This window comes from Schistocerca gregaria, chromosome 1 (genome assembly GCF_023897955.1).
Source record: "Schistocerca gregaria isolate iqSchGreg1 chromosome 1, iqSchGreg1.2, whole genome shotgun sequence".
Classification (NCBI taxonomy): Eukaryota; Metazoa; Arthropoda; class Insecta; order Orthoptera; family Acrididae; genus Schistocerca; species Schistocerca gregaria.
Genome location: NC_064920.1, coordinates 1,070,134,199 through 1,070,151,461, shown reverse-complemented (window position 1 = coordinate 1,070,151,461; position 17,263 = coordinate 1,070,134,199). Strand labels below are relative to the sequence as shown.

Genomic DNA, 17,263 nt, shown 5'->3' with positions numbered 1-17,263 from the left:
ATGTAGTGCAAACACAAGAAACGGCCTGTAGCTGCGTAGACGAAGTACGAGTGTGAAAGACGGCAGTGGTGGGAGATGCGTTGCAGTTGACCAAGGCGAAATAGGGGATATATTATACTCAGGGTGTTACAAAAAGGTATGGCCAAACTTTTAGGAAACATTCTTCACACACAAATATAGAAGAGATGTTATGTGGACATGTGTCCGGAAACGCTAAATTTCCATGGTAGAGCTCATTTTAGTTTGTTCTTCCACCTACGCTCTATGGAGCACGTTATCATGATTTCATACGGGATACTCTACCTGTGCTGCTAGAACACGTGCCTTTACAAGTACTACACAACATGTGGTTCATGCACGAAGGAGATCCTGCACATTTCAGTCGAAGTGTTCGTACGCTTCTCAACAACAGATTCGGTGACCGATGGATTGGTAGAGGCGGACCAATTCCATGGCCTCCACGCTCTCCTGACCTCAACCCTCTTGACTCATTTATGGGGGCATTTGAAAGCTGTTGTCTACGCAACCCCGGTACCAAATGTAGAGACTCTTCGTGCTCGTATTGTGGACGGCTGTGATACAATACGCTATTCTCCAGGGCTGCATCAGCGAAATCAGGGATTCGTTGCGACGGAGGGTGGATGCATGTATCCTCGCTAACGGAGGACATTTTGAACATTTTATTTAACAAAGTGTTTGAAGTAACGCTGGTACGCTCTGTTGCTGTGTGTTTCCATTCCATGATTAATGTGATTTGAAGGCAAGCAATAAAATGAGCTCTAACAGGGAAAGTAAGCATTTCCGGACACATGTCCACATAACATATTTTCTTTCTTTGTGTGTGAGGAGTGTTTCCTGAAAGTTTGGCCGTACCTTTTTGTAACACCCTGTATATGACGCGTTCACAAACATCTGGTGAGATGCCGTTAGTAACACTCTTAATTTCATCCTTCAATTAGTATACTGTTTGTGGTTTGTCCACGAACACTTTTGATTCCACAAACCCCCGCAAAAAAATTCACAAGGCGTAATATCGCGTGAACTGGCAGGCCGTTCCTGGTTTCCACGCAAAGAGAGAATTTTTTGTGGAACCTTTTCATTCAGCAGAGCAATCGTTTCACAGGACATGACATGTCGTACCATCTTGTTTAGATAAAAAATCTTCATTTTTCATTAATAAGAGGGAAACCAATCAGAAGGCATGGTTTGTAAGGTCGCCGTTGACAGTGGCGGCAGATCGCTCATGATTTTCAAAGTAGTAGACGGATCACACCTGCTCAGAACCAACGCCACACAGTCGTGTGTGGTGCTGGTTCATCTTTATCTCTCAGAGTCACTCGCGGGTTTCCGTTACCCCAAATTCTGCAGTTCTGCTCACTGGCGTACCCAATGAGGTGGAAGTGTGCCTCGTCTGAGAAAATTGTTCTTTCTTTGAAGTTCTCGTTCTAAGCTTTGTGATATTCGCTATTTTTGGCTTCATTAAAACAGCAAATAGTGAATACTTTCAGCCAGAAGGCAAATACTTGTTTATAAAGAATGATTACTGTATAATAAGGCGTCGCATAGCGACGGTGAATTTTTCTAAATAATGTAATTCGTTGTCTTTGGGCGGCAATGTAAACAGAAAAATACGGATAGATGTCAGATCCTTCACTATTTTGTTCGCTGGAAAACAAATGAATCCTTGAGCGCTAAAAGACTTGTACTGTTTTTCTTAAGTAAGACGGACGCAGATTTGTGGCGGTCTGATCTAATTTTTTACTAAATAAATAAAAACGTGTTCCGTCTCATTTAAGTGAAGTGTAAAAAAGAAGAACTGTTATAACTTATAGCGACGACGCACGAGCGACTCTAGAGGACAATGGCTACATAAAAGAGCGCTCAATGGACATGAAACGGACATAAAAATTTACTGTCACTGTAGTACTAAGCTTAAGGTACGATATGTGTTTTAGTTATAATAAATATTTGTTCTGGAAATATTGTATCATTTAGCAGTGCTCATTCCATTATCTCCTCAGTATTATTTTCACTTTAATTATGCATTTTGCTAATATTACAGACACCAAGATCAGCAGTCCAATGTGCGTGTGACCATGATAAGAAGTAAACTGTTTTATCATCTTCTTGCATCAGCTTTAATATTGAATTTCCCTTTTGTGTGATGCTACAGTTGTTTTTGCACCCTTAAGTACTTTCTGGTCCCTTAGGAAATTGTTTTGTCATAACAATAACTTCACCACCGGGTATGATCGTATCTACGATCATGAAGTAATTAGAAAGACGATAATGCAATTTTTTAATCTATAGCACGCTACCTGTGACTGCTTCAAGGCACACGAAACTGCAATTAAAGACTATTTACATTTCATAATGCAATATTTTATGACAATGGTCAATCCATGATTCTTACGCCAATTGTGATTGACAAAACAGTAAGCGAAATCTCAAATTCCAACTTTTCCATTGAATAACAACATCACTTTTGTTACATCACATCTTGTCGAGCCAAGAAATATTGGGCAAATCTATCTCTTTCCAAGATCTGCAAGCTTCAATTCTTGTGTAAGTTGAATCTTCAGCGCATGCATTTCCAGATCTTTTAAAAGGATTTCATACAGTGAATTTTGTGATGAATTTAATTGCTGAGATCGTCGGCGAACCGATTTTCTGGGGCTTGCGCTCACACGCACGGCAGGTTTGTTTTCTTGTGCTGGAACGGAACACGATCGTACTGGTTTCTTAACGTTCGAAACAGAATCTGTGGCCTCAAACATCCGGATCAACTTCCGAACTGATGATTCCGTTGGATCTGTATTACGTCAGTGCGTCACGCGCATTCACTAACAATTGCCGTGGGGCTTCCACTGCCTCTATAATAACTTTTTATCACTTGGATACGTTGCTCAGTTGTCATCTGCTCCATAACGAAAATAGACAACAATGCTCATCACAGAAAAGCTATCAAGCTACTAATGGGAAGGATCGCAGATAAACATGAAGAAACCAAGGCTGCCAACCGTCATATGACGAAATGGTGCAAAATTCAAATTCCTCCTTACTTCCCAGACACCTGCTAGTTATTCGAAGTCAAAAGTTGCTCACTAAAATACTCAAAAAGAAATTCTCAGAAACGAAGAATCAGTAAAAAAAATAAAAAATTGACCAACTCTAAACGCTATCAGATGCTATTTTCACAAAACAAAAAAGGGGTAAAATGTAGCGTATGGGATTTTTCAAATTCTAAAGGTGGCAGGGGTAAAATACAGGGAGCGAAAGGCTATTTATAATTTTTACAGAAACCAGATGGCAGTAATAAGAGTCGAGGGGCATGAAAGGGAAGCAGTGGTTGGGAAAGGAGTGAGACAGGGTTGTAGCCTCTCCCCGATGTTATTCAATCTGTATATTGAGCAAGCAGTAAAGGAAACAAAAGAAAAATTTGGAGTAGGTATTAAAATTCATGGAGACGAAGTAAAAACTTTGAGGTTCGCCGATGACATTGTAATTCTGTCAGAGACGGCAAAGGACTTGGAAGAGCAGTTGAACGGAATGGACAGTGTCTTGAAAGGAGGATATAAGATGAACATTAACAAAAGCAAAACGAGGATAATGGAATGTAGTCAAATTAAATCGGGTGATGCTGAGGGAATTAGATTAGGAAATGAGACACTTAAAGTAGTAAAGGAGTTTTGCTATTTAGGAAGTAAAATAACTGATGATGGTCGAAGTAGAGAGGATATAAAATGTAGACTGGCAATGGCAAGGAAAGCGTTTCTGAAGAAGAGAAATTTGTTAACATCCAGTATAGATTTAATGGTCAGGATGTCGTTTCTGAAAGTATTTGTATGGAGTGTAGCCATGTATGGAAGTGCAGCATGGACTAGAAATAGCTTAGACAAGAAGAGAATAGAAGCTTTCGAAATGTGGTGCTACACAAGAATACTGAAGATAAGGTGGATAGATCACGTAACTAATGAGGAGGTATTGAATAGGATTGGGGAGAAGAGAAGTTTGTGGCACAACTTGACTAGAAGAAGGGATCGGTTGGTAGGACATGTTTTGAGGCATCAAGGGATCACAAATTTAGCATTGGAGGGCAGCGTGGAGGGTAAAAATCGTAGAGGGAGACCGAGAGATGAGTACACTAAGCAGATTCAGAAGGATGTAGGTTGCAGTAGGTACTGGGAGATGAAGCAGCTTGCACAGGATAGAGTAGCATGGAGAGCTGCATCAAACCAGTCTCAGGACTGAAGACAACAACAACAACAACAACAACAACAACATGGGACAGTCTCTCTTTACAATGATACTGACAATGCAAAACAAACAACATACCATGTGTAAATTACCTGTCAGTCCCCCAACAGCGGGTTTGCCAATATTACATGAAACCAACTTTTCCTTTCCTTTCTGGAAAACGGCGAAGATGGTCGAATGTTCACGTGCTATTGTCGTGAGCGTCTGCAGAAAGAGGTAGAACGACAGTGAAACTACCACTAGGCGCTAAATGGTCAGACGCCCACGACTCTTCAAAGAACATTTGGTTCGGAGGCTTGTCTGCTCTGTAGTGATCTGTCCCCCCTCTGCCGAAAGGGCACAATGCTGGCGCACGCACAAGTGTTTCGGAACACACGTTTCATCGCACAATGTTGAACATGGACTTGCGCAACAGACCACTTCTACGTGTTGACATGTTGACCCAAAACACCGTCAGTTGCGATGGCAGCGGGCACGGGACCATTGGGATTCGACCGTCGATCGATGGAAACGTGTCGGCTCTTCGAGCGGACCACATTTTTGCTTCGCTAGGTCGATGGTCTTCTCCGCAAATGACGTCATCGAGGTGAACGGCGGCTGGGAACGTGAGGCAAGTCACGGACGCAGGATGGTGGGAGCAGTATTATGCTATGGAAGACATTCTGCGCCAGCATGGGAACCGCGCTAGTAATCCAATACAGGCTGACTGCTGCGAACCACCTGCGTTCCTTCATTACTGACATCTTCCCCGACGGCGACTGTGCGTATCTCGAAACCACAATCGTCCAACAGTGGTGTAAGGAGCATTACACTGAACTCGCGTTGATGTCTCGGCGACCGAATCACCAAGTCCCCCTCAGGCGCCACATTCCGTACGCCAATCATCGGCCCGTCATTTATGCGGATTACAGAACCTGTGCGTAGACATCTAATGCCACATACCTCCACAAATCTACCAACAGTTTATGAGATCCTTGATAAGTAGAATCGTTGACTATTTCGTTCCAAAGACGGACAGACAAGCTATTAGACAGATGGTCATAACGTTCTGACTCAGTGTATGTTTCATTATTCTAAGGACGGCCACCGTCAGTTATTCTAGAATGCTGGAATTTAGTTATGTCATTAGTTTCATATACCCGCAATGATATCTGAAAGGTCGGCGCGTATTACCACCATACGGAGGACCCGGGCTCAATTTCCGCATTCAGATGATGGCGTTTGGGAGACAGTGACTCTGCGGTCGTGTGGGCTCGACCGCGAAACTACCTTTTTTGTAATTTTACGTGATTCGCCTTCTTAGAAGAACTCTGAGTGCATTTATTAATGCTTCAGAGACCCAATGAAACATCCGCAGTGATCACAGGAAATGAATGAATACCATCTACATCTACGTGATTACTCTGCTGTCCACAATACATTTCCTGTCTCTCTCTACCGTTCCAGTCTCTGACGGCACGCGGGAAAAAAGAGCACTTACATTTTATTGTGCGAGCCCTGATTTCTATTATTCTATCGCGCTGATCATTTCTCCCTACGTAGGTGGGTGCCAACAGAATATTTTCGCAATCGGAGGAGAAAATTGGTGATTGAAATATCGTGAGAAGATCCCGTCGCAACGAAAAACGCCTTTGTTTTGATGATTGCCACTCCAATTCACGTATCATGTCTGTGGCACTGTCTCCCCTATTTCGCAATAGTACAAAACGAGCTGCCCTTCTTTGTACTTTTTCGATGTCATCCGTCAGTTCCACCTGATGCGGATCCCACACCGCACAGCAATACACAAATACAATCTAAATCGGAAAATAAATCCATCAACATGATCACTGAAGTTATAGCAGTAAATGAATCACGCAGAAAATAGTTAAATTAATACATCAATTCTTACGCTATAGCTAACACTTGGTTCAAGAACCATAAAAGAAGGCTGTATACAAGGAAGAAGCCTGGAGCTACTGACAGGTTTCAGATAGATTATATAATGGTAAGACAAAGATTTAGGAACCAGGTTTTAAATTGTAAGACATTTCCAGGGGCAGATGTGGACTCTGACCACTACCTATTGGTCATGACCTGTAGATTAAAACTAAAGAAACTGAAAAAAGGTGGGAATTTAAGGAGATGGGACCTGGAAAAACTAAAAGAACGAGAGGTTGTACAGAAATTCAGGGAGGGCATAAGGGAGCAATTGACAGGAATGGGGGAAAGAAATACGGTAAAAGAAGAATGGGTAGCTTTGAGGGATGAAGTAGTGAAGGCAGCAGAGGATCAAGTAGGTAAAAAGATGAAGGCTAGTAGAAATCCTAACAGAAGAAATATTGAATTTAATTGATGAAAGGAGAAAATATAAAAAAGCAGTAAATGAAGCAGGGAAAAAGGAATACAGAAGTCTCAAAAATGAGTGACAGGAAGTGAAAAATGGCTAAGCAGGGATGGCTACAGGACAAATGTAAGGATGTAGAGGCTTATCTCACTAGGGGTAAGATAGATGCTGCCTAAAGGAAAATTAAAGAAACCTTTGGAGGTAAGAGAACCACTTGTATGAACATCAACAGCTCAGATTGAAACTCAGTTCTTAGCAAAGAAGGGAAAGCAGAAAGGTGGAAGGAGTATATAGAGGGTCTATACAAGGGTGATGTACTTGAGGACAATATTATGGAAATGGAAGAGGCTGTAAATGAAGATGAAATGGGAGATACGATACTGCGTGAAGAGTTTGCCAGAGCACTGAAAGACCCGAGTCGACAACCCAGAGTAGACAACATTCCATTTGAACTACTGACGGCTTGAGAGCCAGTCCTGACAAAACTCTACCATCTGTTGAGCAAGATGTACGAGACAGGCGAAATACCCGCAGACTTCAAGAAGAATACAATAATTCCAATCCCAAAGAAAGCAGGTGTTGATAGATGTGAAAATTACCGAACTATCAGTTTAATAAGTCACAGCTGCAAAATACTGACACGAATTCTTTACATACGAATGGAAAAAACTAGTAGAAGCCGACCTCGGGGAAGATCAGTTTGGATTCCGTCGAAATGTTGGAACACGTGAGGCAATACTGACCATACGACTTATCTTAGAAGCTAGATTAAGGAGGGGCAAACCTACGTTTCTAGCATTCGTAGACTTAGAGAAAGCTTTTGACAATGTTGACTGGAATACTCTCTTTCAAATTCTGAAGGCGACAGGGGTAAAATACTGGGAGCGAAAGGCTATTTACAATTTGTACAGAAACCAGATGGCAGTTACAAGAGTCGAGGGGCATGAAAGGGAAGCAGTGGTTGGGAAGGGAATGAGACAGGGTTGTAGCCTCTCACCAGTACTATTCAATCTGTATATTGAGCAAGCAGTGAAGGAAACAAAAGAAAAATTCGGAGTAGGTATTAAAAGCCATGGAGAAGAAATAAAAATGCTGAGGTTCGCCGATGACATCGTAATTCTGTCAGAGACAGCAAAGGACTTGGAAGAGCAGTTGAACGGAATGGACAGTGTCTTGAAAGGAGGATATAAGATGAACATCAACAAAAGCAAAACGAGGATAATGGAATGTAGTCGAGGTAAGTCGGGTGACGCTGAGGGAATTACATTAGGAAATGAGACAAAGTAGTAAAGGAGTTTTGCTATTCTGGGAGCAAAATAACTGATGATGGTCGAAGTAGAGAGCATATAAAATGTAGACTGGCAATGGGAAGGAAAGCGTTTCTGAAGAAGAAAAATTTGTTAACATGGAGCATAGATTTAAGTGTCAGGAAGTCGTTCCTGAAAGTATTTGTATGGAGTGTAGCCATGTATGGAAGTGAAACATGGACGATAACTGGTTTGGACAAGAAGAGAATAGAAGCTTTCGAAATGTGGTGCTACACAAGAATGCTGAGGATTAGATGGGTAGATCACATAACTAATGAGGAAGTATTGAACAGGATTGGGGAGAAGAGAAGTTTGTGGCACAACTGGACCAGATGAAGGGATCGGTTGGTAGGACATGTTCTGAGGCATCAAGGGATCACCAATTTAGTATTAGAGGGCAGCGTGGAGGGTAAAAATCGTAGATGGAGACCATGAGATGAATACACTAAGCAGATTCAGAAGGATGTAGACTGCAGTAGGTACTGGGAGATGAAGAATCTTGCACAGGATAGAGTAGCATGGAGAGCTGCATCAAACCAGTCTCAGGACTGAAGACCACAACAACAACATTAAATAATAAGGTTATTTTCTCTGCAAAAGTCAGCACGACATTCTGACTTGGAGCAATATCACTTCCAGGGTTGCAGTTAAATACGTCTTATCGAACTAAGAGCATCGACGAAGTGTCTTGTCAGTGAGTAGTAGTTAGTGCTGCCCAGAAACCCGCACCAACGTTGGATTTTATTGTTCAGTTGCCTCAAAAGTTAATGTAACCTAAAACGATGTACATCGGGGATCCCACATCACACGTGTTGATCAGTTGTATTAACATAAATTAACTGTACAATTTAGTCTTTTGTCATATCTTATGTTACTGGAACACATAACCTGTTTCGACTCCAGCGGTGTTGAACCAAGTGTGTGACATCTCTTAAGGACTGAATTAGTGAGAAGATTTCTAATAGTATGTGTTTAATCTTACAACTGCTGGCTTATCATTCGTTCAATCCTCATGAGAGCCAGAGAACTCGTATTTGCCTCGAATCTTTTATTCTCAAGAAACTTCCTAGAATAACGATATACAAAGAGCATATTTTTCTTAGAAAAGTCGTGCTACTTTCCACTGCAGATGGCTGCAAAAAATCAGAAATGAGGTGAGGCACGAATATCGGAAACCATGAAACTATAGCGATGTGTGTTTTGAAAAAGATTACAGAATCCCATCTCCAGAGGAAACCGAAAATGACAACTGAGTGTATTACCGGAAGATAGGAAACAACTCGTACAACACTGTGACCGAGTAAAACACTACTGGAAAAAACTACTGGAAACTACTGGAAAAAATAACTGAATCATAAACAGTTACAGTATTTTCCAGGACCATGAAAGGCCCAAATCGAAAAACAAAGAAACAGTGAAATAAATGGCATCGTAGGTTTTAATTTCCTCCCTCCCCTTACCTTGTTTTCCTGCAACAGTTTTTTAATCTATTAAAGGCGCGGCCCATTTGACCAGATACAGTTCTGACGTAGTGAGATCAGTAAAAAATATAAAACAATATTATGTAAAACTAAATTACATAATGATGATCAAGAAATAATGTGAATAATGAAACTAAGAAGAATGAGTAATTTAGTGTGACTGCACCACTACAATAAGATACTATTTTTAATATAAAACCTACTGTACAATGTGTAATCGGTATACGTGCAGATATTGTTATCGTGATTGATCAGTGCACTGACAACATTACAATAGTTGTTACTTCATTTTCAGAGTAACAGTTATAGCTGTTCGGAGAAGCATGTTTTTGGGGTAGTTAGTGCTCCAAGTAAATGTAGCAAGAGCAAGCCATTGATGCTTATTCTCCCCTGGGCAACAGGTCAAGTGTTGAGTCGACGTGCTGACGCAAAACGGTTAGCCTGTACTGACAGGTGTAGTTCACTTAAATGTGCAGCTACCACCGTACAGAAGACATCAAACATCAGGTTGTAAATTACGTGACATGTTTGTGGAAAGACTGCTCGAGAGGGGGAAAAAAAGCACTGATCTGTGCGCATATGAAGGTGCCACATACAGAACATCTGCACTTTATACTGGTTACACCCTGTACAGGGCGTTGAAAAATTAAATTCGTAACAGACAGATGTTAAGAGGAAACCAACAAAACGTGTATTTCGTGAAGCAACCAGGTGTCGGTAATTCATTGCGTGGGCACTAAGCATGCTAAGCACCCTCATGGAGCTGGAAATAAAACAGAACACTCCACACTGAATGTGGGATGCTCTGCTACTTAGACACCAGCACTGCACTGACGTTAATGGCGCTCATTTTGAGCGGCTGTTGGAAAACTGATCAGATTAAGAAAGGACTGAGAAACATTTAACATTGTTTTACTTTTATTCACACCTAATGGGCCCCCTGGATATTCCTTACTGCCGCATTTCCAACACTGTTGCTTAGCGAAAAATATTTGCCGTCTCCATCTTATCTATCAGTTTGTGCATTCAATCATTGAATAACATGTATGTACAGAAAACTTGCTTATCAATTATGTGAAGGTACCTTCTAGAGATATGAATGAAATAGCAAAGATCCGTTCCTATATTTATTTGCCAAGAGTTACTGTAGGAGAAAATCAGTGATGTTCAAAATAATTCTACAGGATATTGAACTGCTCACATTCTGTTAATAAGTGTATTAATTTTAATAAATGTCTGATTTTATCACTACTTATGTGACTTGCTCATAGTCTGTTGACAGTACCAGTTTCTTCTCTCATGAGCTCAGAGGTGAGAAACCTTAGGTGGTGTGGAATGGGTTGCTGTATAGCCCAGTGCAATGCAAGTCGAGTGGCTAGGGCCTCCCGTCGGGTACACCGTTCGCCGGGTGCAAGTCTTTCGATTTGACGTCACTTCGGCGACTTGCGCGTCGATAAGGGTGAAATGGTGATTAATAGGACAACGCAACACCCAGTCCCTGAGCGGAGAATATCTCCGACCCAGCCATGATTCGAACTCTGGCCCTTAGGAGTGACATTCCGTCGCGCTGACCACTCAGCGACCGGGCGCGGATACAGCTCAGTGACATGTGCCTTTAATGTTACCGTCCAAGTACATTAACATTGTCCTTTCTATTTATGAAAACCATTATACGGGAATTGTCTATCGGTAGGAAGTAAATGACGCGCAGTTTCCGCCATTCGATTTGCGCGTTCAGTGACATCTTACTTTTTGTACTTATGTGGCCTCTAGCTGCCCAGGCGATTAGACGATTAGATTGTTATGTAATGCATTTGTAATTACATAGTGATTTTTGATTTTAATAAATTTTTGACACATTTAACCACTTCTTAGTTCCATATTACCGTTCAAAATAATACACAGACCCGACATATAAACTTTTTTATTCTAATGTTGAGGACATAACAAGCAGCCATATTTCACTCGAGTGAGTTTTATGGTGTTCATTATTGTAAATAAAACAAACTGGGGGAGAGATTAGCATTGTACACTAATAATCGGTTATAAATGAGTGTAGATGGTTTCTTCTTCTGGCACCAACTGATGGTATGCATCTGTGGAGACAATGCAGTAGTGCGATTGCTGTGGGTCTGTGACTTAACATTTGGTAATTTAGAGATGAATGTCCGTCTCTTTCAAGTAGCTTGCGATGTGGACATAGCTTCTGGCTGTAGGGCAAGGTTCGTTAAGGTCATTGCCCCCTTACACTGACACGGCACGATATGCATACCAGGTGGGGCAGTCAGAGCATAAATACACTCCTGGAAATTGAAATAAGAACACCGTGAATTAATTGTCCCAGGAAGGGGAAACTTTATTGACACATTCCTGGGGTCAGATACATCACATGATCACACTAACAGAACCACAGGCACATAGGCACAGGCAACAGAGCATGCACAATGTCGGCACTAGTACAGTGTATATCCACCTTTCGCAGCAATGCAGGCTGCTATTCTCCCATGGAGACGATCGTAGAGATGTTGGATGTAGTCCTGTGGAACGGCTCGCCATGCCATTTCCACCTGGCGCCTCAGTTGGACCAGCGTTCGTGCTGGACGTGCAGACCGCGTGAGACGACGCTTCATCCAGTCCCAAACATGCTCAATGGGGGACAGATCCGGAGATCTTGCTGGCCAGGGTAGTTGACTTACACCTTCTAGAGCACGTTGGGTGGCACGGGATACATGCGGACGTGCATTGTCCTGTTGGAACAGCAAGTTCCCTTGCCGGTCTAGGAATGGTAGAACGATGGGTTCGATGACGGTTTGGATGTACCGTGCACTATTCAGTGTCCGCTCGACGATCACCAGAGGTGTACGGCCAGTGTAGGAGATCGCTCCCCACACCATGATGCCGGGTGTTGGCCCTGTGTGCCTCGGTCGTATGCAGTCCTGATTGTGGCGCTCACCTGCACGGCGCCAAACACGCATACGACCATCATTGGCACCAAGGCAGAAGCGACTCTCATCGCTGAAGACGACACGTCTCCATTCGTCCCTCCATTCACGCCTGTCGCGACACCACTGGAGGCGGGCAGCACGATGTTGGAGCATGAGCGGAAGACGGCCTAATGGTGTGCGGGACCGTAGCCCAGTTTCATGGAGACGGTTGCGAATGGTCCTCGCCGATACCCCAGGAGCAACAGTGTCCCTAATTTGCTGGGAAGTGGCTGTGCGGTCCCCTACGGCATTGCGTAGAATCCTACGGTCTTGGCGTGCATCCGCGCGTCGCTGCGGTCCGGTCCCAGGTCGACGGGCACGTGCACCTTCCGCCGACCACTGGCGACAACATCGATGTACTGTGGAGACCTCACGCCCCACGTGTTGAGCAATTCGGCGGTACGTCCACCCGGCCTCCCGCATGCCCACTATACGCCCTCGCTCAAAGTCCGTCAACTGCACGTACGGTTCACGTCCACGCTGTCGCGGCATGCTACCAGTGTTAAAGACTGCGATGGAGCTCCGTATGCCACGGTAAACTGGCTGACACTGACGGCGGCGGTGCACAAACGCTGCGCAGCTAGCGCCATTCGACGGCCAACACCGCGGTTCCTGGTGTGTCCGCTGTGCCGTGCGTGTTTTCATTGCTTGTACAGCCCTCTCGCAGTGTCCGGAGCAAGTATGGTGGGTCTGACACACCGGTGTCAATGTGTTCTTTTTTCCATTTCCAGGAGTGTATCTACGGAGTGAGTATAGCCTACTGCGCATGTTCTCAACATCAAACCGAGATTGTCACATGTACATGTATTCACATGTTTTTACATACGTCCCTACACCTTTTAGTAGTAATAATAGCCATGGTGCAGTGTTGTTGTTGCTACGTACGTTAACAGAAGTACGTGAAAGGAGGACCAGTTACTTTTCATAGATATGTACAGACATTTCCTAATAGTGAATATCTTTTTGATGTGAGGCGCATTATATATTTAAAAATATCGAGAGACGGTATTATAATGTCTTGTATTGTAGAGCAAATTTCTGCGCCTTTTCTTTTTTGCCCAAGTGTTTTCAAAAGAAATGCTAGATAAATTTGCAAGCGCGTTTAAGTTGGCAGTCAGCGTTTACGTATTCGTGATATGTTCATCTGCAAATGTAATTTATATAAGACAGTGTGATTAATTTCGTACAGCTTATTCCATTGCTACAAATGAGTTTTTTACCCTTTCTGTGTTGCATCGGCGCCCAATACAGTGTGATTGTAACGTAAATAATTGGAACGAAGATTCGACAATATGAATAAAACAATAGAAAACCTAATACAATATTGTTGGCTGTCAAACTGAGCTATGGTACTGTGGCGAAAAAGCACAACAGCCTTGCTCTTCACAGCTTTAAAACTATTTCAGTTCCAGGTTTAAACTGTTAAGATGCCTATAAAACGCATTTACAAAGTTTCAGGATACTTCTGAAGATGGTCTATCTGTTATAGCGAAGTAATAACGCTAAGCTCTATACGGGCTAACATGCGCCGTCCCAGTACCACGTGACTTTAGCAGCAGGCGATGTTGCAGACATATTTCTCGTTCTGCGCATCCGAATGCTCACTCCATAGATATTTATACTCTATGGGAGCAGCTGATGTAGTTGCTTTGCTCCGTAGACTAACCAACGTATCGCCTGCGGCAGCGTTGACTGATGACGTGTGCCGCAGCTTTAGACGGGCATAAACGCCGGGATCGTAGATGGCCCTATTAGCTGCAGCGCCTGTGATACTGAAGTAATAATACTGCCACAGCGTATAAAACGTGTTGTCCATAAAATCCTGTCTACCATCACGACATGGGGGCAGTATCCTGGCTTGCGTTACGCGGCGCCCATCACAGCCAATTGGCCGACACTCATACGCTCTGCTGTTGCCGCCGCCTCTGACGACGACGCCCACGCCTCGCTCGCTGCCGCCACGCGTTTATTTAACTCTGAGTCTCGTAGGTTCTGCGGCAGCCCCTGCTCTCGCTAAGTAACCAACTCACACAGCGCTCGGAAAACTATCTCAAAGAGATGAAGACAGCGGTCGTGAGAGGAAAAGTTTTGTCAAGTCCCCAGAATTTTTCACCGCCATCCATCTTACATTAAGTGACGAGATCAGGCGGACCGTAAGTGAGGAAGTGCTTGGTGATCCAACATGTGCTAGTTTATTTAACTGACGTTAAGAAAATGCAGGCTACCTTTCAGAAGTCCCTGCAAGAACAGTTTTGGCAGGTATAATGCAGAGCCTGCAGCACAGGCGCATTGTGGGAGATTTTCATCGTTTTCTTGGTCTCTGCGCGCTGAGTATTTGTTCTAGAGAAGAAAATCTGGAGATCACCTTCTGTGGGTAATTTAATGTAGTTTAATTTTGTTCAAATGGTTCTGAGCTCTATGGGACTTAACTTTTGAGGTCATCAGTCCCCTAGACTTAAAACTACTTAAACCGAACTAACCTAAGGACGTCACACACATCCATGCCCGAGACAGGATTCGAACCTGCGACCGTAGCAGCAGCGCGGTTCCAGACTGAAGCGCCTAGAACCGCACAGCCACCGCGGCCGACCGTTTAATTTTGTATTGGGATATGTCTCCGCTAGGGGCCACAGTTTCGAGTTAATCAAGACAAACATACAGAAGTAGCCGTCAAACGCACCCCCATCACCACACTCGTTCCCCACCGGCCAAGATTTTTAGTACACTCCTGGAAATGGAAAAAAGAACACATTGACACCGGTGTGTCAGACCCACCATACTTGCTCCGGACACTGCGAGAGGGCTGTACAAGCAATGATCACACGCACGGCACAGCGGACAAACCAGGAACCGCGGTGTTGGCCGTCGAATGGCGCTAGCTGCGCAGCATTTGTGCACCGCCGCCGTCAGTGTCAGCCAGTTTGCCGTGGCATACGGAGCTCCATCGCAGTCTTTAACACTGGTAGCATGCCGCGACAGCGTGGACGTGAACCGTATGTGCAGTTGACGGACTTTGAGCGAGGGCGTATAGTGGGCATGCGGGAGGCCAGGTGGACGTACCGCCGAATTGCTCAACACGTGGGGCGTGAGGTCTCCACAGTACATCGATGTTGTCGCCAGTGGTCGACGGAAGGTGCACATGCCCGTCGACCTGGGACCGGACCGCAGCGACGCACAGATGCACGCCAAGACCGTAGGATCCTACGCAGTGCCGTAGGGGACCGCACCGCCACTTCCCAGCAAATTAGGGACACTGTTGCTCCTGGGGTATCGGCGAGGACATTCGCAACAGTCTCCATGAAGCTGGGCCACGGTCCCGCACACCGTTAGGCCGTCTTCCGCTCACGCCCCAACATCGTGCAGCCCGCCTCCAGTGGTGTCGCGACAGGCGTGAATGGAGGGACGAATGGAGACGTGTCGTCTTCAGCGATGAGAGTCGCTTCTGCCTTGGTGCCAATGATGGTCGTATGCGTGTTTGGCGCCGTGCAGGTGAACGCGACAATCAGGACTGCATACGACCGAGGCACACAGGGCCAACACCCGGCATCATTGTGTTGGGAGCGATCTCCTACACTGGCCGTACACCTCTGGTGATCGTCGAGGGGACACTGAATAGTGCACGGTACATCCAAACCGTCATCGAACCCATCGTTCTACCATTCCTAGACCGGCAAGGGAACTTGCTGTTCCAACAGGACAATGCACGTCCGCATGTATCCCGTGCCACACAACGTGCTCTAGAAGGTGTAAGTCAACTACCCTGGCCAGCAAGATCTCCGGATCTGTCCCCCATTGAGCATGTTTGGGACTGGATGAAGCGTCGTCTCACGCGGTCTGCACGTCCAGCACGAACGCTGGTCCAACTGAGGCGCCAGGTGGAAATGACATGGCAAGCCGTTCCACAGGACTACATCCAGCATCTCTACGATCGTCTCCATCGGAGAATAGCAGCCTGCATTGCTGCGAAAGGTGGATGTACACTGTACTATTGCCGACATTGTGCATGCTCTGTTGCCTGTGTCTATGTGCCTGTGGTTCTGTCAGTGTGATCATGTGATGTATCTGACCCCAGGAATGTGTCAAAGTTTCCCCTTCCTGGGACAATGAATTCACGGTGTTCTTATTTCAATTTCCAGGAGTGTCTTTTGTGCATACCACTCACTCCTACTGTTACACAAAAACCTGCGACCACGCAAATTGTTTCCAATATTCGACCATTTTTGGTATTCATTGACTGGGCTACTACTACGCAACCGACTTAGTCGCGCACTTACTAACTGTAAAATTGACATTTGCGTAAATTTTCCTCTATAGTTTTGTGAATTTCAACATTATAAAAGGAGAAGCTACAGCCGTAATTTTTCCCGAGGGCATGCAGCTTTACATCAACAAAAGAAAAACGAGGGTGACGGAATGTAGTCGAATTAAATCGGGTGTTGCTGAGGGTATTAGATCAGGAAGTGAGACACTTAAAGTAGTAAAGGAGTTTTGCTATTTGGGGAGCAAAATAACTGACGATGGTCGAAGTAGGGAGGATATAAAATGTAGACTGGCAATGGCAAGGAAAGCGCTTCTGAAGAAGAGAAATTTGTTAACATTGAGTATAGTTTTAAGTGTCAGAAAGTCGTTTCTGAAAGTATTTGTATGGAGTGTAGCCATGTATGGAAGTGAAACGTGGACGATAAATAGTTTGGACAAGAAGAGAATAGAAGCTTTTGAAATGTAGTGCTACAGAAGAATGCTGAAGATTAGATGGGTAGATCACATAACTAATGAGGAGGTATTGAATAGAATTGGCGAGAAGAGGAGTTTGTGGCACAACTTGACGAGAAGAAGAGACCGGTTGGTAGGATATGTTCTGAGGCATCAAGGGGTCACCAATTTAGTACTGGAGGGAAGCGTGGAGGT

At 44.3% G+C, this 17,263-nt stretch overlaps 1 protein-coding gene across 2 annotated transcripts in view; it reads right to left on the bottom strand.

Moving 5' to 3' along the window:
• The window catches only part of LOC126281608 (protein kinase C, brain isozyme), a 1,181,175-nt gene that overhangs the window by 1,024,829 nt on the left and 139,083 nt on the right, over positions 1-17,263 (bottom strand). The gene's annotated exons all lie outside the window — the stretch shown is intronic.